Source organism: Pseudophryne corroboree, unplaced genomic scaffold, assembly GCF_028390025.1.
Source record: "Pseudophryne corroboree isolate aPseCor3 unplaced genomic scaffold, aPseCor3.hap2 scaffold_1748, whole genome shotgun sequence".
NCBI classification, from domain to species: domain Eukaryota; kingdom Metazoa; phylum Chordata; class Amphibia; order Anura; family Myobatrachidae; genus Pseudophryne; species Pseudophryne corroboree.
The window spans coordinates 56057-77325 of NW_026968385.1; the positions used below are offsets into that span (position 1 = coordinate 56057).

The following is a 21269-nucleotide window of genomic DNA, read 5'->3' on the forward strand; positions in this document are numbered from 1 at the left end:
ATAAACCCTTTCTCACCCGGCCAGTACAGATGATCTGTATTAATGAGATCAATTAAGTCAATTGATTTTAGATTCTGTCATAATCCTAATGAAGGAATAACAGCTGTTATGGCAATAAGTAATAATAGAAACAAATCAAAGGATATACCAGGGTAAAGAAAGAAAAGGATAGGAACAAATGGTGATGCTGCTGTTGGAGTCACATACCACACATCATATGCAATGATTGATGTTCTACAACACTGAGTATTCCCTGTGAGTCTCCACCTCAGGTACTAACTCAGCCCACACTGTTTCGCTTCCAAGATCGGACGAGATCGGGCATTAGCAGTGTGGTTTGATAGTAGAAGGATTTGGTCAGACGTCCAATGAGAGTGCACCTATATAGGGGGGGATAATTAGCTGGGTCTTATAGATATAGTGTGGATCTGCTTTTTGTGTTAGGCAGGAGACATCAAATCCCACACCGGTGGTATTGTGTCCCTGGATCACAAATGAGAGTCCACGAAAAAGGAAGATATATAGATTTATGAAAAAAACGAAGATATATAGATTTATGAAAAAAACCCTAAAAAGGATAATGGAGATCAATTAGGCTGTAGTTATTAGGAACGGGTGATAAAAATTACCCGTCCGTATAGATACAAATGGATAAAGAAACACGGATCAAGAAATTTTTTTATATATATGTGTACATTGGTACTGGTGTAAGGAACAGAAAATATGTCAAAGATAATTGTAGATACAAATAAATAGTACTGGTATATGCAATGAAATAATCACTAGTGACATGGGTGTCATTAGAAACACTTTGTGTGAATTGGAGCTGTTATAATCATTAGGATATAGGGAAATAGACATGAAATTCTCATATAACCCATGCAGCAATATGACAACAGGATCTGCAGGAGGAAAGTCAAAGAAGAATGCAGTATTTCTTTCCTAAAAATGCAGTTTTTAATCCTGATGCAATAAACTAAGATGCATAAGCCTGGAAAACGGCATAAATGAAGCTGCACGGATATAGATACAATTTCTATGACAGCTGGGCAAAAATTAGCCCAAAAATGGCAGGATGGAATGATCTGACCTGAGGCTAGGAGTGAATCACTTGCAGTTGGACAAAACAGGACCCATTGGAATGGAAAACATGTTTCACCCCTGTGGGGCTTGCTCACTTCCTTGGTCAGTGTGTGAAAAGCTAGGAGATTTATACCTCCTGATTAGGACTGTATCCAATGAAAAAGGAGGCTGGGTAATTGGTGTGAGTGGATGCTGTGAACAGCTGATATCTGCAGCCAGGGGAAGTGCTGGGACGGAAAGGAAACACTGAGGTCCGCGGCGCCATTTTGGAAGAGGGCAGTTAGCCCTTAGTTGTATGGCCATGGTTCTATAATGATGAAAATATAAATAAAATAAAAATAAATGAACGAAGAACAGACCTGGTGTGCAGTGTGCGATAGGTCTGCGACTGGACTGTATATGAAAATGGACCTGAAAAGAGGAGTCCATTGCTTGCGGCCACGTGATCGCAGCAGTCTGCAGTGACTGACATGGCCTGACCCTCTGCCCTGTCAGCATTCACCGGGCAGCGTACATATGGGCGATTAGTGCGCCTTCAGATATAATAGCTGTCAGCGGTGTTTTTAGGTCCAAAAGGACGGAACAAAAACCGCCATTTTGGAATGGGGCAGATATGCCTTCGCCGAGCGACCAATGGGATACCGTTAGTGGGCTGGTTCAATGCGACCGCCGGGCAAAGTGTATAAGTGATTAGTGCACCTGCTGAGATGATAGCTGTAGGCGGACTAGGGGGGAAAAAAACATTATCGACCATTTTAGAGTGGGGCAATTATGCCCTTGTATGCTATTAGGATATTATTGATAAGCAGATTGGATATGGCATAAGATGTGGTATATATGGGTATGTTGGGGATGTGGGATGTGAAGGGATGTGACTATGGAAGTAGATGGACGGTTGTGATTGGCGATGGTAGTGACATGGGATTGTTTAGGCTGCGATTTGGGACGTGAAGTAAAGGAACGGATAGACTGGTGATGTGTGCCATGGTGTGTGCATGATTTGGTTGGGGCAAGTGAGTTGACAGGTGGGATGGGCTGTGGAGCGAAGGAAAATGGATAGGTATATGGGGAGGGAAATGGGGGGGGAAAAAGGGGGGGGGTGTGTTTTGGTTGGTGGGTGGGGGTGGGGGGGTTTATTTTGGGGGGGGGTTTATTGTATAGGGGTTAGGGGGTGGGAGGGGGGTGTGTTAAGGGGGGTAGGAGGGTCTGTTTATTTTGTAGGGGGGGGGGGGTGTTTTAAGTAAGTTTTTATGGGGGGGGGGGAAGAAGGGGGGGGGGGAAAGGTTGGGGAGTGGGGGAGTGAAAGTGGGAGGGAGGCGCTGGGTATTAATGGTGGGCTGGGTGGGTGGGTTGGAGTGTGGGGGAAAGGGGAATTAATTAGGGGGGATTTTTGGGGTGTTAAAGGGGGGGGAAAAAAGGGGGAGGAGAGGGAAGTGAGGTTAGGGGAATAGTGCGGGGGGCTAGTGGGATGAGGTGGTTAGAAATTGTGACAAATGAACATAAAAGCGGGTTAAAATTATTAAAATACCAAATTGTGGTAACTGATTACTAGATGTGTTGATGGGGTGTAGGTTTTACAAGAAAGCCCCATAATTGATATTCTCATTGAGTCCCAATGGTTTTAGGCTGCCCAGACGGAAAATCCATTCGCTTTCTCTTTTTAATAGTTCTTGAGTAATATCACCTCCACGGATGCCCAACTTAATAAGATCAAGACAAAAAACTTTCAGATCCTTGGTTGATCCTTTATGAGTGGAGTAGAAGTGTCTGGCGACTGAAGTAAGTTGTTTCATTCTGGTGATATCGTGTTGAGCATTCCTGATATTTCCCATGTGTTCTAAAATCCTCTCCTTCAATTTTCTGGTGGTCATGCCTATGTATTTGAGGTCACAGCTGCAGGTTAGACAATAAATTACTGTCTGTGAGTTGCAGTTAAAGAAATGTTGTATCTTGACCGATTGTCCATATCTATCAGTAACTGCATTGTTACGTAGAATATGTGGACATAATTTGCAGTGACCACAGGGGAAGGTACCAGTTGTCTGCGGTTTTTTGGAGGTGGAAGTCATGAAGTGACTGCGGACCACATGATCCTTGATATTTTTTGACCTGCGCCAGCTCATTTGAACTGGAGTATTGGCGTATGGTGCCAGGTCCGGATCTAATTGTAATACCGGTAGATGCTTGGATATGGCGTTTTGAAGCATTCGCCATTCTGGGCAAAAGGTGCCAATAAACCTGATGTTTTCTTCTTGTACGGGTTTTTCCTTGATTTTTCTGAAAATGAGATCTTCTCTTTTGATCGTCTTAGTGGCTGAATAGGCACGTTTGAGCGAACGTTTGCTGTAGCCTCTGGTCAGAAGACGATTGGTTAGTTCCCAGCTTTTCTTGTGAAATACCGAGTCTTCTGAGCAGTTCCTTCTTAGACGCAGGTACTCCCCCTTGGGAATGTTTTCAATTGTTGGGGGAAAATGTGAACTAGTTTGGTGGAGAAGGCTGTTGGTTGCCGTTTCTTTGCGGTATAGTTCAGTTGCCAAAAAACCTGTGTTGGATTTGTAGATATTGAGATCCAGAAAGGGGACCGTTTCTGAGCTGATGGTGTATGTGAGTACTATATTGAGATCATTAGTGTTGAGCAATTTGATGAATTCTGTTAGTAGTTCTTTGTTACCATCCCAAATGATGAAAATGTCGTCAATGTAGCGAAGCCACATGACGATGTGTGAGATGTATTTTTCATTGGCAGAATTGAAGACGGTACAATGTTCCCACCATCCAAGGAAAAGGTTGGCATAAGTGGGCGCACAAGCTGCGCCCATTGCTGTCCCTCTTATTTGTAGGTAAAATTGATCTTTGAAGACAAAGTAATTTTTGGCAAGAACAAAGTGAAGTAACTGTTGGAGAAAGTTGGAGAAATCACTTTCTCCTCCTTGATCAAGAAAAAATTTAACTGCTGTGAGGCCATGGTGATGGCTAATGCTCATGTATAGGGCCTCCACATCACACGTCACCAGCAAGAAATTATTTTCAAAATGTATATCATGAATTTTTCTTAGAAGGTCTGCTGTGTCTTGTAAGTATGATGGTAATGAGAGTACAAATTCTCGGAGATGTAGGTCAAGGAATCGACTGGGTTTTTCCAAAAGTCCTCCGTTACCTGACATAATTGGTCTGCCAGGGGGATGTTCTACGTCCTTATGTATTTTGGGTAATAGGTAGAATGTGGGTGTTTTTGGATTTTGAACTGTTAGGTATTTGAATTCTTGTTGTGTGATAGTACCTCTTGTTGCTGTGTCCTGAATCAGGTGGTTATAAGACTGAAGGAAATCCGAAGTGGGATTGCCCAAAAGCTTCTTATAACAAGTGGTATTGTCTAATTGGCGTCGAGCTTCCGTGATATACATTTGCTGTGGCCAAATGACAATATTGCCCCCCATGTCTGATGGTTTGATGATAACGTCCCTCCAGCTTTGAAGTTCTTGTAATGCCCTTCTCTCATGGAATTTGAGATTGGAGGGGAAACGATGTATGTTCTTCTTAGTCTGGGTATATATGTTATCAAATTCTTTGGAGACTAAGTTAAGAAAGACTCGAATTTCGGGGCTGTTCTGATCCGGAGGGAAAAAGGAGGACTTGGGTCTACATGTAGGTCTAGAGGTAGAGGCTTCATTATCTGCTGATTCCATGTGGAGATCTTCTAGAATGGTAAGGGCGTTGAGGTCCTCCATGGATAAATCGGGATCAGGTGTATTGGCAAAATTTCTATTTTTTGAGAAAAATTTCTTCAGGAGGAGTTTTCTACCATAAAGTCGAAGGTCTTTTTCCCACATAAATCGGTCAAAAGATCGGGAAGGTGAGAAAGAGAGTCCCTTGGTAAGTATGGTCATATGATCTGAAGATAAGATTTTGTCAGATAAATTGATGACTTGTAATTGGCCTGTGGAGGCCAGATCTACCGTGTTGTCTTTCTCTGTCTCACAGGATATCTCGGGTTCCGGGGTATATCCCAATCTGAGTTTCTTGGGTTGTCTCTTCTGTCCCCCTCGCCTTGTCTTCCTCGTGATTTGAGGCGGCCTCTCCCTCTCTGGCCTCGTTCTAAAAAACGTGGGGAGAATTCTTCAGTGTCTTCTCGATCAAAGTTTTCACTAGCCGAGTCGCCGCTATTTGAGGATTCGAATTCTGATAGTGTGGGGTCCTCCCGTGTTTTTTTACTGTTGTTCCTGTTGTTAGGGGGTGGCGGGTTCCACCTGAAAACGTCTCCTTTGGAAAAGTCTCTCTTATCCCGCATAAACTTTCCTCGTTTACGGTCTACAATGTTGCGTTCATAGTTGTCGATCTCTTTTTTGAATTTTTCAAAGGCAGTCTGAAAATTCGAATCCTTTTCCCAAGTCTCCAGGGTCTTTCCCAAATCTGCGATTTCTTTTTCCACCTGATCAATTACTAGAGTGTCGTGTTTTATTAGTATGTGTAATAATTCGTTAGAACATTTCAGAAGGGCTGTTTCCCATTCTGTTTTTAAATTGTCCGTCGCGAGCGGAAAAGAGGGGAAGATCTTGGGTCTTAGGCCTCTTGGTGCAATTTTATGTTTTACATAATTTTCTAGAGTGGTTACATCCCACGATAGGCGAACTCTTCTCTGTAAGTTCTTCTGTAATTTGGAAAAACTTGTTTTCCAATCACTGCTTAAAGAGGTTGGTTCCGATGTCTCAGAAAATGGATCACCAAAATTGTCCAGGTTGTACCTGCCAGGTGAGATACTATGATCATGAAGGTGCTTCTCCCAGGGCAAGGCTCACCCATTGTACTCTGGGTGTGCTGCTCCTGCGATTTCCCCAAATGTGGGAAACTTGACTGCATAATTTGTGTTTCCCCTGGTCGGCTCTCGTATAATTCAGATCTCTTTGTCTCAGGTCTCTCTCCAGCCTAGTTTGCTGTCTGTTTCCACTTCTCTTTTCTTCAGCCGCTCCCTTCTATACCCTTGTGCACTATCCTGACTTCTCCTCCCGTCTGCTTACTTTGTGCCTTCCAATGCACAATGCAAACTACAGGTAGTGCTGCAGGGCCCACACCCTTTTACTTGCCTTACAGAGCAGCTCTGGAGCTGTTACAGTGCCAAGCTGCTGCAAGAAATCAGCTTGAATGCTTCAGGGGCTGGGGCATAGCCAACATGAGCCCCACACCGAAGGAGGGTGGAGGTGTTTAATGCAAACTAGGGGTCAGACAAGCGCCGCAAAAGGCCACCATGCCCTGCACGCCCCTTTTCTGTTTTCATATGCAGACGAGGGTTGAAGCCAACTTTGACCCACTGCTTGGATGACATCACCATATGCAAATCCATCTGCGGCAGGCCTTCCCCCAGGAATGCTTGCACTAGTTGTTGCATTTGGTTTGTTGTTTGGGGGTGCTTCAGTATTAGGCAGCCTTCTGCCCTCCCATGTTCATCTGAAAATATGTGTTCTCCCTGCAGTTGTTGTCCCCAGATGAGAGTTCCCTTGTGCTGCCTCAGTTGAATCTCCTTAACTTGACAGAGATGTGCCTGAGCAGCGGCCCTCCCCAGCTCTATCCCAAATCATACTTATTTTGCATAGGAGATACCATGGTCATGAAGATTATTCTCCCAGGGTGAGGTTCATTCATTGCATTCTGGGTATGCTGACCCCTGTGATTTCCCCAAATGTGGGAAACTCGACTGCATTATTTGTGGTAGTGGGGGACTGTGTTTGTGCTTTCCTCTGGTCAGCTCTGGTAAAAGTCAGATTTCTTTGTCTCAGATTTTCCTCTAGCCTTGTTCTTCTTTCGAGAGTTCCCTTGTGCTGCCTCAGTTGGATCTCCTTCACTTTACAGGGGGGTACCCGAGCAGCGACCCTCCCCAGCTCTCGCCCAACTCCTACTTACCTGCCAGGTGAGATACTATGATCATGAAGGTGCTTCTCCCAGGGCAAGGCTCACCCATTGCACTCTGGGTGTGCTGCTCCTGCGATTTCCCCAAATGTGGGAAACTTGACTGCATAATTTGTGTTTCCCCTGGTCGGCTCTCGTATAATTCAGATCTCTTTGTCTCAGGTCTCTCTCCAGCCTAGTTTGCTGTCTGTTTCCACTTCTCTTTTCTTGAGCCGCTCCCTTCTATGCCCTTGCACACTATCCTGACTTCTCCTCCTTTCTGCTTACTTTGTGCCTTCCAACGCACAATGCGAACTACAGGTAGTGCTGCAGGGCCCACACCCTTTTACATGCCTTACAGAGCAACTCTGGAGCTGTTACAGTGCCCAGCTGCTGCAAGAAATCAGCTTGAATGCTTCAGGGGCTGGGGCATAGCCAACATGAGCCCCACACCGAAGGAGGGTGGAGGTGTTTAATGCAAACTAGGGATCAGCCAAGTGCCGCAAAAGGCCACCATGCCCTGCACGCCCCTTTTCTCTTTTCATATGCAGATGAGGGTTGAAGCCAACTTTGACCCACTGCTTGGATGACATCACCATATGCAAATCTATCTGCTGCAGGCCTTCCCCCAGGAATGCTTGCACTAGTTGTTGCATTTGGTTTGTTGTTTGTGGGTGCTTCAGTATTAGGCAGCCTTCTGCCCTCCCATGTTCATCTGAAAATATGTGTTCTCCCTGCAGTTGTTGTCCCCAGATGAGAGTTCCCTTGTGCTGCCTCAGTTGAATCTCCTTTACTTGACAGAGATGTGCCTGAGCAGCGGCCCTCCCTAGCTCTATCCCAAATCATACTTATTTTGCATAGGAGATACCATTGTCATGAAGATTGTTCTCCCAGGGTGCGGTTCATTCATTGCATTTTGGGTATGCTGACCCCTGTGATTTCCCCAAATGTGGGAAACTCGACTGCATTATTTGTGGTAGTGGGGGACTGTGTTTGTGCTTTCCTCTGGTCAGCTCTGGTAAAAGTAATATTTCTTTGTCTCAGATCTTCCTCTAGCCTTGTTCTTCTTTCGAGAGTTCCTTTGTGCTGCCTCAGTTGGATCTCCTTCACTTGACAGGGGGGTGCCCGAGCAGCGACCCTCCCAAGCTCTAGCCCAACTCCTACTTACCTGCCAGGTGAGATACTATGATCATGAAGGTGCTTCTCCCAGGGCAAGGCTCACCCATTGCACTCTGGGTGTGCTGCCCCTGCGATTTCCCCAAATGTGGGAAACTTGACTGCATAATTTGTGTTTCTCCTGGTCGGCTCTCGTATAATTCAGATCTCTTTGTCTCAGGTCTCTCTCCAGCCTAGTTTGCTGTCTGTTTCCACTTCTCTTTTCTTGAGCCGCTCCCTTCTATGCCCTTGCGCACTATCCTGACTTCTCCCGTCTACTTACTTTGTGCCTTCCAACGCACAATGCGAACTACAGGTAGTGCTGCAGGGCCCACACCCTTTTACTTGCCTTACAGAGCAGCTCTGGAGCTGTTACAGTGCCCAGCTGTGGCAAGAAATCAGCTTGAATGCTTCAGGGGCTGGGGCATAGCCAACATGAGCCCCACACCGAAGGAGGGTGGAGGTGTTTAATGCGAACTAGGGGTCATCCAAGCGCCGCAAAAGGCCGCCATGCCCTGCATAACCCTTTTCACTTTTCATATGCAGATGAGGGTTCCAGCCAACTTTGGCCCACTGCTTGGATGACATCACCGTATGCAAATCCGTCTTCTGCAGACCTTCACCCAGGAATGCTTTTACTAGTTGTTGCATTTGGTTTGTTGTTTGGGGGTGCTTCAGTATTAGGCAGCCTTCTGCCCTCCCATGTTCATCTGAAAATATGTGTTCTCCCTGCAGTTGTTGTCCCCAGATGAGAGTTCCCTTGTGCTGCCTCAGTTGAATCTCCTTTACTTGACAGAGATGTGCCTGAGCAGCGGCCCTCCCCAGCCCTATCCCAAATCATACTTATTTTGCATAGGAGATACCATGGTCATGAAGATTGTTCTCCCAGTGTGAGGTTCATTCATTGCATTCTGGGTATGCTGACCCCTGTGATTTCCCCAAATGTGGGAAACTCGACTGCATTATTTGTGGTAGTGGGGGACTGTGTTTGTGCTTTCCTCTGGTCAGCTCTGGTAAAAGTCAGATTTCTTTGTCTCAGATCTTCCTCTAGCCTTGTTCTTCTTTCGAGAGTTTCTTTGTGCTGCCTCAGTTGGATCTCCTTCACTTGACAGGGGGGTGCCCGAGCAGCGACCCTCCCCAGCTCTAGCCCAACTCCTACTTACCTGCCAGGTGAGATACTATGATCAGGAAGGTGCTTCTCCCAGGGCAAGGCTCACCCATTGCACTCTGGGTGTGCTGCTCCTACGATTTCCCCAAATGTGGGACACTTGACTGCATAATTTGTGTTTCCTCTGGTCGGCTCTCGTATAATTCAGATCTCTTTGTCTCAGGTCTTTCTCCAGCCTAGTTTGCTGTCTGTTTCCACTTCTTTTATCTTGAGCCCCTCCCTTCTATACCCTTGTGCACTATCCTGACTTCTCCTCCCGTCTGCTTACTTTGTGCCTTCCAATGCACAATGCAAACTACAGGTAGTGCTGCAGGGCCCACACAATATTTTACTTGCCTTACTGAGCAGCTCTGGAGCTGTTACAGTGCCCAGCTGCTGCAAGAAATCAGCTTGAATGCTTCAGGGGATGGGGCATGGCCAACATGAGCCCCACACCAAAGGAGGGTGGGGGTGTTTAATGCGAACTAGGGGTCATCCAAGTACCGCAAAAGGCCGCCATGCCCTGCACGCCCCTTTTCTCTTTTCATATGCAGATGAGGGTTGAAGCCAACTTTGACCCACTGCTTGGATGACATCACCATATGCAAATCCATCTGCTGCAGGCCTTCCCCCAGGAATGCTTGCACTAGTTGTTGCATTTGGTTTGTTGTTTGGGGGTGCTTCAGTATTAGGCAGCCTTCTGCCCTCCCATGTTCATCTGAAAATATGTGTTCTCCCTGCAGTTGTTGTCCCCAGATGAGAGTTCCCTTGTGCTGCCTCAGTTGAATCTCCTTTACTTGACAGAGATGTGCCTGAGCAGCGGCCCTCCCCAGCCCTATCCCAGATCATACTTATTTTGCATAGTAGACACCATGGTCATGAAGATTGTTCACCTAGGGTGAGGTTCATTCATTGCATTCTGGGTATGCTGACCCCTGTGATTTCCCCAAATGTATGAAACTCGCCTGCATTTTTTGTGGTAGTGGGGGACTGTGTTTGTGTTTTCCTCTGGTCAGCTCTGGTAAAAGTCAGATTTCTTTGTCTCAGATTTTCCTCTAGCCTTGTTCTTCTTTCGAGAGTTCCCTTGTGCTGCCTCAGTTGGATCTCCTTCACTTGACAGGGGGGTGCCCGAGCAGTGACCCTCCCCAGCTCTAGCCCAACTCCTACTTACCTGCCAGGTGAGATACTATGATCATGAAGGTGCTTCTCACAGGGCAAGGCTCACCCATTGCACTCTGGGTGTGCTGCTCCTGCGATTTCCCCAAATGTGGGAAACTTGATTGCATAATTTGTGTTTCCCCTGGTCGGCTCTCGTATAATTCAGATCTCTTTGTCTCAGGTCTCTCTCCAGCCTAGTTTGCTGTCTGTTTCCACTTCTCTTTTCTGGAGCCGCTCCCTTCTATGCCCTTGCGCACTATCCTGACTTCTCCCGTCTGCTTACTTTGTGCCTTCCAACGCACAATGCGAACTACAGGTAGTGCTGCAGGGCCCACACCCTTTTAGTTGCCTTACAGAGCAGCTCTGGAGCTGTTACAGTGCCCAGCTGCTGCAAGAAATCAGCTTGAATGCTTCAGGGGCTGGGGCATAGCCAACATGAGCCCCACACCAAAGGAGGGTGGGGTTGTTTAATGCGAACTAGGGGTCATCCAAGCACCGCAAAAGGCCGCCATGCCCTGCATGCCCCTTTTCTCTTTTCATATGCAGATGAGGGTTCCAGCCAACTTTGGCCCACTGCTTGGATGACATCACCGTATGCAAATCCGTCTGCTGCAGACCTTCCCCCAGGAATGCTTGTACTAGTTGTTGCATATGGTTTGATATTTGATGGTGCTTCAGTATTAGGCAGCCTTCCGCCCTCCCATGTTCATCTGAAAAGATGTGGTCTCCCTGCAGTTGTTGTCCTCAGACGAGAGTTCCCTTGTGCTTCCTCAGTTGAATCTCCTTAACTTGACGGGGCAGGGGCTGCCCGAGCAGCCACCCTCCCCAGCCCTATCCCAACTCATACTTATTTTGCATATGAGATCTCTTGATCATGAAGATTGTTCTCACAGGGTGAGGTTCATCCATTATATTTTAAAATAGGAAGGTACAAATTACATATTTGAATTGCATCTATGTGCTGGATTCAAATGTCCCCCCCCCCTTCCTTTCTCAATTGTGCCCGTCAGCAGCTATTCTAAGGTTGCTGCCAATGGGTGTGACACATTAATTTCTTCTGTGGGGTACACTGGACTCCACAAGGATTCACATTGGGGTGTAGAGTAGGATCTTGATCTGAGGCACCAACCGGCTCAAAGCTTTTGACTGTTCCCAAGATGCTCAGCGCATCCTCCTCTATAACCCCGCTTCCATGAACAGGGAGCTCAGTTTGTAGTTGGTGCCTTCAGTAGCAGGCCACTTAACAGGGGCCTGCCTCAGGCAGCCTATTCTTAGCTATTAATTTTGACAAGAAAAGAAGAACTTGTTTTATGAGAATCTACAAGGGCTGCAGCAGGCTAGGTCTAATAGACATCTTTACTGCAGCTTCATCACTCCCAGCGGCGCTGTATACTCCCGTGCCCTGGTTGCTGGGTCACTGCAGCGGAGGCTCCGGTTTCTTCCTAAGGTCAGTCACACACACACCGCCCTTCCGGATCACGAGGGCGCTGATGAAGGGGAGCGTGGCCGTAGGGGGTGGACCGTGTGCGCACTGGTGTGGACACTGATTACTATCTTCTTCATACTAGTAGTTTAGGAGTCTGCTGACAGTGTCCACCAGGTCCGTCATTATATTATATACCTACAGTAGTAATATATTTAGTATATTATCTATACTAGCAGACGCAGTATGGTAGTCCACGGCTGTACCTACCTCTGTGTCGTCACTCGTCCATAATTGTATACCTAACTGTGGTGGGGTTTTTTTTCTATCTTCTTCATACTAGTAGTTTAGGAGTCTGCTGACAGTGTCCACCAGGTCCGTAATTATATTATATACCTACAGTAGTAATATATTTAGTATATTATCTATACTAGCAGACGGAGTATGGTTGTCCACGGCTGTACCTACCTCTGTGTCGTCACTCGTCCATAATTGTATACCAACCTGTGGTGGGGTTTTTTTTTCTATCTTCTTCATACTAGTAGTTTAGGAGTCTGCTGACAGTGTCCACCAGGTCCGTCATTATATTATATACCTACAGTAGTAATATATTTAGTATATTATCTATACTAGCAGACGCACTACGGTAGTCCACGGCTGTACCTACCTCTGTGTCGTCACTCGTCCATAATTGTATACCTACCTGTGGTGGAGTTTTTTTTCTATCTTCTTCATACTAGTAGTTTAGCAGTCTGCTGACAGTGTCCACCAGGTCCGTCATTATATTATATATACCTACAGTAGTTATATATATATTTTTTATATCATTAATTATCATCTCTATACTAGCAGACGCAGTATGGTAGGCCACGGCTGTGGCTATCTCTGTGTCGTCAGTGCTCGTCCATAATTGTATACCTACCTGTGGTGGGGTTTTTTTTCTATCTTCTTCATACTAGTAGTTTAGCAGTCTGCTGACAGTGTCCACCAGGTCCGTCATTATATTATATATACCTACAGTAGTTATATATATATATTTTTTATATCATTAATTATCATCTCTATACTAGCAGACGCAGTACGGTAGTCCACGGCTGTAGCTACCTCTGTGTCGTCAGTCACTCGTCATCCATAAGTATACTAGTATCCATCCATCTCCATTGTTTACCTGAGGTGCCTTTTAGTTGTGCCTATTAAAATATGGAGAACAAAAATGTTGAGGTTCCAAAAATAGGGAAAGATCAAGATCCACTTCCACCTCGTGCTGAAGCTGCTGCCACTAGTCATGGCCGAGAAGATGAAATTCCATCAACGTCGTCTGCCAATGCCGATGCCCAATGTCATAGTACAGAGCATGTAAAATCCAAAACACAAAAGATCAGTAAAAAAAGGACTCAAAAATCTAAATAAAAATCGTCGGAGGAGAAGCGTAAACTGGCCAATATGCCATTTACCACAAGGAGTGGCAAGGAACGGCTGAGGCCCTGGCCTATGTTCATGGCTAGTGGTTCAGCTTCACATGAGGATGGAAGCACTCAGCCTCTCGCTAGAAAAATGAAAAGACTTAAGCTGGCAAAAGCACAGCAAAGAACTGTGCGTTCTTCAAAATCACAAATCCACAAGGAGAGTCCAATTGTGTCGGTTGCGATGCCTGACCTTCCCAACACTGGACGTGAAGAGCATGCACCTTCCACCATTTGCACACCCCCTGCAAGTGCTGGAAGGAGCACCCACAGTCCAGTTCCTGATAGTCAGATTGAAGATGTCAGTGTTGAAGTACACCAGGATGAGGAGGATATGGGTGTTGCTGGCGCTGGGGAGGAAATTGACAAGGAGGATTCTGATGGTGAGGTGGTTTGTTTAAGTCAGGCACCCGGGGAGACACCTGTTGTCCGTGGGAGGAATATGGCCATTGACATGCCTGGTGAAAATACCAAAAAAATCAGCTCTTCGGTGTGGAAGTATTTCAACAGAAATGCGAACAACAGGTGTCAAGCCGTGTGTTGCCTTTGTCAAGCTGTAATAAGTAGGGGTAAGGACGTTAACCACCTCGGAACATCCTCCCTTATACGTCACCTGCAGCGCATTCATCATAAGTCAGTGACAAGTTCAAAAACTTTGGGCGACAGCGGAAGCAGTCCACTGACCAGTAAATCCCTTCCTCTTGTAACCAAGCTCACGCAAACCACCCCACCAACTCCCTCAGTGTCAATTTCCTCCTTCCCCAGGAATGCCAATAGTCCTGCAGGCCATGTCACTGGCAATTCTGACGAGTTCTCTCCTGCCTGGGATTCCTCCGATGCATCCTTGAGTGTAACGCCTACTGCTGCTGGCGCTGCTGTTGTTGCTGCTGGGAGTCGATGGTCATCCCAGATAACTGAGGCCTTGGCATCCTGGGCGGTGAGAAACGTGGTTCCGTTATCCATCATTACTTCAGAGCCAACTATAGACTTGATTGAGGTACTGTGTCCCCGGTACCAAATACCATCTAGGTTCCATTTCTCTAGGCAGGCAATACCGAAAATGTACACAGACCTCAGAAAAAGACTCACCAGTGTCCTAAAAAATGCAGTTGTACCCAATGTCCACTTAACCACGGACATGTGGACAAGTGGGGCAGGGCAGACTCAGGACTATATGACTGTGACGGCCCACTGGGTAGATGTATTGACTCCCGCCGCAAGAACAGCAGCGGCGGCACCAGTAGCAGCATCTCGCAAACGCCAACTCTTTCCTAGGCAGGCTACGCTTTGTATCACCGCTTTCCAGAATACGCACACAGCTGAAAACCTCTTACGGCAACTGAGGAAGATCATCGCAGAATGGCTTACCCCAATTGGACTCTCCTGTGGATTTGTGGCATCAGACAACGCCAGCAATATTGTGCGTGCATTATATCTGGGCAAATTCCAGCACGTCCCATGTTTTGCACATACCTTGAATTTGGTGGTGCAGAATTATTTAAAAAACGACAGGGGCGTGCAAGAGATGCTGTCGGTGGCCAGAAGAATTGCGGGACACTTTCGGCGTACAGGCACCACGTACAGAAGACTGGAGCAACACCAAAAACGCCTGAACCTGCCCTGCCATCATCTGAAGCAAGAAGTGGTAACGAGGTGGAATTCAACCCTCTATATGCTTCAGAGGATGGAGGAGCAGCAAAAGGCCATTCAAGCCTATACATCTGACCACGATATAGGAGGTGGAATGCACCTGTCTCAAGCGCAGTGGAGAATGATTTCAACGTTGTGCAAGGTTCTGCAACCTTTTGAACTTGCCACACGTGAAGTCAGTTCAGACACTGCCAGCCTGAGTCAGGTCATTCCCGTCATCAGGCTTTTGCAGAAGAAGCTGGAGACATTGAAGGAGGAGCTAAGACAGAGCGATTCCGCTAGGCATGTGGGACTTGTGGATGGAGCCCTTCATTCGCTTAACCAGGATTCACGGGTGGTCAATCTGTTGAAATCAGAGCACTACATTTTGGCCACCGTGCTCGATCCTAGATTTAAAACCTACGTTGTATCTCTCTTTCCGGCAGACACAAGTCTGCAGGGGTTCAAAGACCTGCTGGTGAGAAAATTATCAAGTCAAGTGGAACTTGATCGGTCAACAGCTCCTCCTTCACATTCTCCCGCAATTGGGGGTGCGAGGAAAAGGCTCAGAATTCCGAGCCCACCCGCTGGCGGTGATGCAGGGCAGTCTGGAGCGACTGCTGATGCTGACATCTGGTCCGGACTGAAGGACCTGCCAACGATTACGGACATGTCGTCTACTGTCACTGCATATGATTCTCTCACCATTGAAAGAATGGTGGAGGATTATATGAGTGACCGCATCCAAGTAGGCACGTCAGACAGTCCGTACGTATACTGGCAGGAAAAAGAGGCAATTTGCGGCCCTTGCACAAACTGGCTTTATTCTACCTAAGTTGCCCTCCCACAAGTGTGTACTCCGAAAGAGTGTTTAGTGCCGCCGCTCACCTTGTCAGCAATCGGCGTACGAGGTTACTTCCAGAAAATGTGGAGAAGATGATGTTCATTAAAATGAATTATAATCAATTGCTCCATGGAGACATTGACCAGCAGCAATTGCCTCCACAAAGTACACAGGGAGCTGACATGGTGGATTCCAGTGGGGACGAATTGATAATCTGTGAGGAGGGGGATGTACACGGTGATGAATCGGAGGATGATGATGATGAGGTGGACATCTTGCCTCTGTAGAGCCAGTTTGTGCAAGGAGAGATTAATTGCTTCTTTTTTGGTGGGGGTCCAAACCAACCCGTCATTTCAGTCACAGTCGTGTGGCAGACCCTGTCACTGAAATGATGGGTTGGTTAAAGTGTGCATGTCCTGTTTATACAACATAAGGGTGGGTGGGAGGGCCCAAGGACAATTCCATCTTGCACCTCTTTTTTCTTTCATTTTTCTTTGCGTCATGTGCTGTTTGGGGAGTGTTTTTTGGAAGGGCCATCCTGCGTGACACTGCAGTGCCACTCCTAGATGGGCCAGGTGTTTGTGTCGGCCACTTGGGTCGCTGAGCTTAGTCACACAGCTACCTCATTGCGCCTCTTTTTTTCTTTGCATCATGTGCTGTTTGGGGAGTGTTTTTTGGAAGGGCCATCCTGCGTGACACTGCAGTGACACTCCTAGATGGGCCAGGTGTTTGTGTCGGCCACTTGGGTCGCTGAGCTTAGTCACACAGCTACCTCATTGCGCCTCTTTTTTTCTTTGCGTCATGTGCTGTTTGGGGAGTGTTTTTTGGAAGGGCCATCCTGCGTGACACTGCAGTGCCACTCCTAGATGGGCCAGGTGTTTGTGTCGGCCACTTGGGTCGCTGAGCTTAGTCACACAGCTACCTCATTGCGCCTCTTTTTTTCTTTGCGTCATGTGCTGTTTGGGGAGTGTTTTTGGAAGGGCCATCCTGCGTGACACTGCAGTGCCACTCCTAGATGGGCCAGGTGTTTGTGTCGGCCACTTGGGTCGCTGAGCTTAGTCACACAGCTACCTCATTGCGCCTCTTTTTTTCTTTGCGTCATGTGCTGTTTGGGGAGTGTTTTTTGGAAGGGCCATCCTGCGTGACACTGCAGTGCCACTCCTAGATGGGCCAGGTGTTTGTGTCGGCCACTTGGGTCGCTGAGCTTAGTCATCCAGCGACCTCGGTGCAAATTTTAGGACTAAAAATAATATTGTGAGGTGTGAGGTGTTAAGAATAGACTGAAAATGAGTGGAAATTATGGTTATTGAGGTTAATAATACTTTGGGATCAAAATGACTCCCAAATTCTATGATTTAAGCTGTTTTTTAGGGTTTTTTGAAAAAAACACCCGAATCCAAAACACACCCGAATCCGACAAAAAAAATTCGGTGAGGTTTAGCCAAAACGCGTTCGAACCCAAAACACGGCCGCGGAACCGAACCCAAAACCAAAACACAAAACCCGAAAAATTTCCGGTGCACATCTCTAGTGGCCATGCCCTGTCACTGTGCAGGAGCCAGCACCGCTCACACACTAGTCCCCGGTGCAGCCCCCAACCCCCGAGACACCCGGAGCAACAAAATGTAGATTCAGGCCACCAGGCCACGCCCCTACCTATGAAACCATGCCTCCTTTTTACCATTGCGCTGCTTATCTGCGCGCACTGCATTACAATCTCCCTCGCCACCTCTCTGGGTGTCACCAGTGATAGTGACACCTCTGCCATGCTTGTAGCAGCTGGTCCTAAGATCTACGCCTCAAGCCCTGAGTGTTTGCCCTTGTGACTTGTTGATCATCATAGCAAAGCAGATGCTTACAGAAAACTGCAGGGGCTTAGATTGAAAATAAAAAAAATTGATGGGTATAAGGTAGAGAGGAGCGGGTTCGGTTCTCCGAGAACCGAATTCCCCATGAACTCCACGTGGTTTACACTGGTCCGAGGCAGGCTCGGTTGTTCCCGCCTGACTCGGAAAACCTGAACAAGGGAAAATGTCATCATCCCGCTGTCGGATTCTCGCGAGATTCGGATTCCATATAAAGAGCTGCGCGTTGCCGCCATTTTTACTCGTGCATTGAAGAGAGAGCGGAGAGGACGTGGCTATGTTCTCTCAGTGGAAATCTCAATATCAGTGCTCAGTATCAGTGGATACTTATTGCTGCTCAGTAATACTAGTAGTGTGTCTCTCCTGCTCAGTGTCAGTTCTCAGTAGTATCCTCATCAGTGCTCAGTATCACTGCTCATTGTCTTGTGCTGCATTGTTGTGCTCAGCATACTACAGTACATTACTAATAGTCCAGTGCTGCATCTTGCTGCTCAGTGTCAGTTCTAGTATCCTCATCAGTGCTCACTATCACTGCTCATTGCATTGTGGTGTTCTGTATACTACAGTAACATAGTAATATAGTAACATATAGTAACATAGTTTTTGAGGTTGAATAGAGGCAAATTGCCCATCGTGTTCAACCTGTTTTAAGTTGTGATGATTCTACATACTTGCTGAATAATGTTTTATGACAAGTTAGCTACTACAACTCATGTTACCCCCGGATTAACCATGTTGATATTTTAAGTATTATAACCTTGGATAGCTTTTTCATTCAGAAATGTATCCATTCCTTTTTTAAATCCAATTACAGAGTCCGCCATTACCACCTTCCCTGGCAGGGAATTCCACATCCTGATTGCCCTAACAGTGAAGATCATAGTATCTCACCTGGCAGGTAAGTAGGAGTTGGGCCAGAGCTGTGGAGGATTGCTGCTCGGGCACCCCCTGTCAAGTGAAGGAGATCCAACTGAGGCAGCACAAGGGAACTCTCGAAAGAAGAACAAGGCTAGAGGAAGATCTGAGACAAAGAAATCTGACTTTTACCAGAGCTGACCAGAGGAAAGCACAAACACAGTCCCCCACTACCACAAATAATGCAGTCGAGTTTCCCACATTTGGGGAAATCACAGGGGTCAGCATACACAGAATGCAATGAATGAACCTCACCCTGGGAGAACAATCTTCATGACCATGGTATCGCCTATGCAAAATAAGTATGATTTGGGATAGGGCTGGGGAGGGCCGCTGCTCAGGCACATCTCTGTCAAGTATAGGAGATTCAACTGAGGCAGCACAAGGGAACTCTCATCTGGGGACAACAACTGCAGGGAGAACACATATTTTCAGATGAACATGGGAGGGCAGAAGGCTGCCTAATACTGAAGCACCCCCAAACAACAAACCAAATGCAACAACTAGTACAAGCATTCCTGGGGGAAGTTCTGCAGAAGACGGATTTGCATACGGTGATGTCATCCAAGCAGTGGGCCAAAGTTGGCTGGAACCCTCATCTGCATATGAAAAGAGAAAAGGGGTATGCAGGGCATGGCGGCCTTTTGCGGCGCTTGGATGACCCTTAGTTCGCATTAAACCCCTTCACCCTCCTACGGTGTGGGGCTCATGTTGACAATGCCCCAGCCCCTGAAGCATTCAAGCTGATTTCTTACAGCAGCTTGGCACTGTAACAGCTCCAGAGCTGCTCTGTAAGGCAAGTAAAAGGGTGTGTAGTTTGCATTGTGCATTGGAAGGCACAAAGTAAGCAGACAGGAGGAGAAGTCAGGATAGTACACAAGGGTATAAAAGGGAGGGGCTCAAGAAAAAAGAAGTGGAAACAGACAGCAAACTAGGCTGGAGAGAGACCTGAGACAAAGAGATCTGAATTATATGAGAGCCGACCAGGGGAAACACAAATTATGCAGTCAAGTTTCCCACATTTGGGGAAATCGCAGGGGCAGCACACCCAGAGTGCAATGGGTGAGCCTTGCCCTGGGAGAAGCACCTTCATGATCATAGTATCTCACCTGGCAGGTAAGTAGGAGTTGGGCTTGAGCTGGGGAGGGTCGCTGCTCGGGCACCCCCCTGTCAAGTGAAGGAGATCCAACTGAGGCAGCACAAGAGAACTCTCGAAAGAAGAACAAGGCTAGAGGAAGATCTGAAACAAAGAAATCTGACTTTTACCAGAGCTGACCAGAGGAAAACACAAACACAGTCCCCCACTACCACAAATAATGCAGTCGAGTTACACACATTTGGGGAAATCACAGGGGTCAGCATACCCAGAATGCAATGAATGAACCTCACCCTGGGAGAACAATCTTCATGACCATGGTATCTCCTATGCAAAATAAGTATGATTTGGGATAGGGCTGGGGAGGGCCGCTGCTCAGGCACATCTCTGTCAAGTAAAGGAGATTCAACTGAGGCAGCACAAGGGAACTCTCATCTGGGGACAACAACTGCAGGGAGAACACATATTTTCAGATGAACATGGGAGGGCAGAAGGCTGCATAATACTGAAGCACCCCCAAACAACAAACCAAATGCAACAACTAGTGCAAGCATTCCTGGGGGAAGGCCTGCAGCAGATGGATTTGCATATGGTGATGTCATCCAAGCAGTGGGTCAAAGTTGGCTTCAACCCTCGTCTGCATATGAAATGAGAAAAGGGGCGTGCAGGGCATGGCGGCCTTTTGCGGCGCTTGGATGACCCCTAGTTCGCATTAAACACCTCCACCCTCCTTCGGTGTGGGGCTCATGTTGGCTATACCCCAGGCCCTGAAGCATACAAGCTGATTTCTTGCAGCAGCTGGGCACTGTAACAGCTCTAGAGCTGCTCTGTACGGCAAGTAAAAGGGTGTGGGCCCTGCAGCACTACCTGTAGTTTGCATTGTGCATTGGAAGGCACAAAGTAAGCAGACGGGAGAAGTCAGGATAGTGCCCAATGGCATAGAAGGGAGCAGCTCAAGAAAAGAGAAGTGGAAACAGACAGCAAACTAGGCTGGAGAGAGACCTGAGACAAAGAGATCTGAATTATACGAGAGCCGACCAGGGGAAACACAAATTATGCAGTCAAGTTTCCCACATTTGGGGAAATCGCAGGAGCAGCACACCCAGAGTGCAATGGGTGAGCCTTGCCCTGGGAGAAGCACCTTCATGATCATAGTATCTCACCTCGCAGGTAAGTAGGATTTGGGCTAGAGCTGGGGAGGGTCGCTGCTCGGGTACCCCCCTGTCAAGTGAAGGAGATCCAACTGAGGCAGCACAAGGGAACTCTCGAAAGAAGAACAAGGCTAGAGGAACATCCGAGACAAAGAAATCTGACTTTTACCAGAGCTGACCAGAGGAAAGCACAAACACAGTCCCCCACTACCACAAATAATGCAGTCGAGTTTCCCACATTTGGGGAAATCACAGGGGTCAGCATACCCAGAATGCAATGAATGAGCCTCACCCTGGGAAAACAATCTTCATGACCATGGTATCGCCTATGCAAAATAAGTATGATTTGGGATAGGGCTGGGGAGGGCCGCTGCTCAGGCACATCTCTGTCAAGTAAAGGAGATTCAACTGAGGCAGCACAAGGGAACTCTCATCTGGGGACAACAACTGCAGGGAGAAC

General features: G+C 47.1%; 13 non-coding genes and 1 pseudogene across 13 annotated transcripts; 9 read left to right on the forward strand and 5 right to left on the reverse strand.

The window, feature by feature from the left end:
* Window positions 1-5817: 5817 nt before the first annotated feature.
* Window positions 5818-5980, forward strand: LOC135002222 (U1 spliceosomal RNA). Its single transcript, XR_010203471.1, has one exon. It is a non-coding gene; the product is annotated as a U1 spliceosomal RNA (small nuclear RNA).
* Window positions 5981-6654: 674 nt separating this feature from the next.
* On the forward strand, window positions 6655-6818 carry LOC135002238 (U1 spliceosomal RNA). Its single transcript, XR_010203486.1, has one exon. It is a non-coding gene; the product is annotated as a U1 spliceosomal RNA (small nuclear RNA).
* A 152-nt stretch (window positions 6819-6970) lies between these two features.
* LOC135002274 (U1 spliceosomal RNA) lies at window positions 6971-7133 on the forward strand. Its single transcript, XR_010203521.1, has one exon. It is a non-coding gene; the product is annotated as a U1 spliceosomal RNA (small nuclear RNA).
* A 674-nt stretch (window positions 7134-7807) lies between these two features.
* Window positions 7808-7971, forward strand: LOC135002239 (U1 spliceosomal RNA). The gene has a single exon (XR_010203487.1). It is a non-coding gene; the product is annotated as a U1 spliceosomal RNA (small nuclear RNA).
* Window positions 7972-8123: 152 nt separating this feature from the next.
* LOC135002263 (U1 spliceosomal RNA) lies at window positions 8124-8286 on the forward strand. Its single transcript, XR_010203511.1, has one exon. It is a non-coding gene; the product is annotated as a U1 spliceosomal RNA (small nuclear RNA).
* Window positions 8287-8957: 671 nt separating this feature from the next.
* LOC135002246 (U1 spliceosomal RNA) lies at window positions 8958-9121 on the forward strand. The gene has a single exon (XR_010203494.1). It is a non-coding gene; the product is annotated as a U1 spliceosomal RNA (small nuclear RNA).
* Window positions 9122-9273: 152 nt separating this feature from the next.
* LOC135002192 (U1 spliceosomal RNA) lies at window positions 9274-9436 on the forward strand. Its single transcript, XR_010203452.1, has one exon. It is a non-coding gene; the product is annotated as a U1 spliceosomal RNA (small nuclear RNA).
* Window positions 9437-10112: 676 nt separating this feature from the next.
* LOC135002207 (U1 spliceosomal RNA) lies at window positions 10113-10276 on the forward strand. Its single transcript, XR_010203462.1, has one exon. It is a non-coding gene; the product is annotated as a U1 spliceosomal RNA (small nuclear RNA).
* Window positions 10277-10428: 152 nt separating this feature from the next.
* LOC135002264 (U1 spliceosomal RNA) lies at window positions 10429-10591 on the forward strand. The gene has a single exon (XR_010203512.1). It is a non-coding gene; the product is annotated as a U1 spliceosomal RNA (small nuclear RNA).
* An 8113-nt stretch (window positions 10592-18704) lies between these two features.
* LOC135002245 (U1 spliceosomal RNA) lies at window positions 18705-18868 on the reverse strand. Its single transcript, XR_010203493.1, has one exon. It is a non-coding gene; the product is annotated as a U1 spliceosomal RNA (small nuclear RNA).
* Window positions 18869-19544: 676 nt separating this feature from the next.
* LOC135002194 (U1 spliceosomal RNA) lies at window positions 19545-19686 on the reverse strand (annotated as a pseudogene).
* A 152-nt stretch (window positions 19687-19838) lies between these two features.
* Window positions 19839-20002, reverse strand: LOC135002256 (U1 spliceosomal RNA). Its single transcript, XR_010203504.1, has one exon. It is a non-coding gene; the product is annotated as a U1 spliceosomal RNA (small nuclear RNA).
* Window positions 20003-20673: 671 nt separating this feature from the next.
* On the reverse strand, window positions 20674-20836 carry LOC135002212 (U1 spliceosomal RNA). The gene has a single exon (XR_010203465.1). It is a non-coding gene; the product is annotated as a U1 spliceosomal RNA (small nuclear RNA).
* A 152-nt stretch (window positions 20837-20988) lies between these two features.
* LOC135002240 (U1 spliceosomal RNA) lies at window positions 20989-21152 on the reverse strand. The gene has a single exon (XR_010203488.1). It is a non-coding gene; the product is annotated as a U1 spliceosomal RNA (small nuclear RNA).
* Between the last annotated feature and the right edge of the window lie 117 nt (window positions 21153-21269).